At 29.1% G+C, this 2,767-nt stretch overlaps 1 protein-coding gene across 6 annotated transcripts in view; it reads right to left on the bottom strand.

Annotated features, from left to right (window-relative positions):
- Window positions 1-2,767, bottom strand: part of LOC108691109 (shootin-1) — a 14,989-nt gene that overhangs the window by 11,093 nt on the left and 1,129 nt on the right. The gene's annotated exons all lie outside the window — the stretch shown is intronic.

Here is a 2,767-nt window from a genome sequence, read left to right as displayed (position 1 = left end):
ATATATATAAATAATATTTTTTTAAAATGTAATAATTTAAATAATAGTTTCATATTCCATCTTTTCATATTTAACTTATTGTTAAACACAATTTTGCTTGCGGCGCGTCTCTTCAGAAATTTCTGAATCCGCCAATGAATTCGAAATTAACAAACGTATTGATTCCGATAAATACGTCGATATATCTTCGTTGATATTTGAAGATATGTCACTTAAACAAGTATCTTGGACGGAGAAACAAAATTCTTAAAACGTATGTGCATCTTATGTATGTACTTAAATTCTTTATGAACACTATCATCGTTGATTCATTAAATTGTATAATTGACATTCGCAGAAAAATAATGCGCCACGATTACAGTTTTACATATCGCTTTCTTATTTCAAAAGTAAATATAAATCAAGAGGTTAAGTTTGCCAAAAAAAAAAAAAAAATGAAAATGCTATTTTTAAACTTGGCAGAAAATTATTGGCTAAACAAATAATATCAAAATGAATATATTCTTAACATTGATCAAATATCATAATCAATAATAAATTTTGTTATTTGCAATTCATAATCCCTAAAACCCACTATTTTTAAACTTGTAACAATTTCGATAATTTTTTAAAATCATTCTTTTTACGCTTTGATGTTTTAAGGATTTTTTTATAAAGTTAAGTTAATTCACTTTCGATGAATTGATATGTAATATTTACTTAATTCATTCATAGTCTTAATTTAAAAATTGTTTCCGAGTTATGTTATTTTTTAAATGAGGGAGCAATATGCGACTACTCAAAGGAATGAACTTACTCAAATGCATCATCACCGGTTAAGATTAATAACATTGGACATTTTCAGAAATAAACATATTGGTCTCACTCTCAACAGTCAAGTTGAAATAACTGTTATGTCAAAATATTCTTATGTGCCCAATTCTTATTACGGATCGTACTTTATCAATATTTTTTATTTATTGTTATCTCATATATTAGATTTATCGATAAATTAATTTAACATTAACTAAAGAGAGAAAAGCAGAAGAGCGTTTCGAGAGAATATTCATATTTTATTATTTATAATTTAACAACATAAAAATTATCGAATTGATAGTATTGTACAGTATTACGTGATTAATTTATTAATTTATAAAAAATTATCAGATTTTAAATAAAGATTATTGTGATTATTATTATTGTGTTCAATATCTCATGTATTCATTGTTTTATGATATCACAGCTATTAGCGAAAAGAGATTGAATACTCTTGATAAGATCTGTCGTATATACATACGTTCATTCACGCAAAACACGAGTTCCCGGAACAGAGGTTAGTGCGTTTCTAAAATAGGATTCCACCAAAAGTATATCCAAGAGTTAGGTTTAGACGCACGTGCTGAGCTTCGCGGGAGTAAGGCAAATAGCTCTCCTGCGAGCCATTTAAAGTTAATTCGTCGGAATGCGTGTCTGTGTCGAGACTCGTGCGGCTCGATCGTTAAACCGACATAGGGTCGAACGGTTTCGATTGTTTCCCTAAATTAGAAGTCCGCCAGGTGTTACGTTAATTATCATTCTAACTTCCGCCAACATCAACGTTCCCATTCGAAAGGCTCGCAAAAATTCGCTCGGACGAAAAACGAGACGGGATACTTTAGCGGAATACACAATTCGACATTCAAGATATCAATTAAATTCTTTCATTTACATTCGAGTGCATGTCTAAAGTAGAAAAGACGATCCAATGTTGAAATCGATAAACTGGAACGTATTTTCAAAGAGCATTCAAAGGAATCCGTTTTACATAAGCGAAACATAGAGTATTCAGTAAAATAACTCGATAAAATAACAGTTAAATAAGAAGTTTATTGAACTCTTACAGAAATCCCATTTAATACTAGCCAATTAATATTGAAAATTACTTCTCATACAGCAAAATTGCAGCAACATTACAACGTTCCAGCAATATTGTAGTAACATATTGCTGCATTGTTGCTACAAGCTTCTATGCTGCATAAGTTATTTAATTACTTATTTTGTATAAGTTAATTATTAATTATTTATTTTGAGTATTAAAAGCACAGCATCTCTACAGCATAAAATTGCACAAAAGTTGCGGCAACATTGTATGTTGCAGCAATATTGCAGATTTTGCAGCGACATTGCCGTAAATTTTGTGCTGTATAGGCACTGTTGTTCAATGCTTTTAATATTCAAAATGAGTAGTCTATATATTTCAATTTTTAAATATTATATATATTTATAAAAAAAGAATGCACCGAATTAACGCGATTACAGAATTAAATTTTCATTCGTTATTTAATTACAACTTAATCATTTTTCCAGTATTAAACATCATTTTAAATCAGAAAAGATTTAATTTAATTTGGAACAGAATGATTATACCTATACACTTTATACTTATCGAGCGATTAATATTTGCAATCTTTTTTTTTTGCTTCGCATTCACTACAGTATAACTAATGTCATTGATCGTTACATCACATTAATTTTATATGTATACATTTCTATATACCACGGTATATGCATAAATACTGGCATGCATATGCGGGTATTCAACGTCATACATTAACGAACCAAATGTCCGGTTGTGGTAGTGCATGGACTAAGTTAATGTGTTCAGAATTAAATATTCAATATTAAAAAAATATAGAAGATAATGCTTCCAAAATGTATTAGTTCTACATACGTAATTGAAATGACAAGTCAAGAATCTTATTCGCGTCACGTTTAAAAGGAATTAGCAAAAGAACATGCAATTCGTTGT

Source organism: Atta colombica, unplaced genomic scaffold (assembly GCF_001594045.1).
Source record: "Atta colombica isolate Treedump-2 unplaced genomic scaffold, Acol1.0 scaffold39, whole genome shotgun sequence".
In the NCBI taxonomy this organism is placed as follows: Eukaryota; Metazoa; Arthropoda; class Insecta; order Hymenoptera; family Formicidae; genus Atta; species Atta colombica.
The sequence above is the reverse complement of the archived record's forward strand: the minus strand, read 5'-3'. Positions and strand labels throughout refer to the sequence as shown.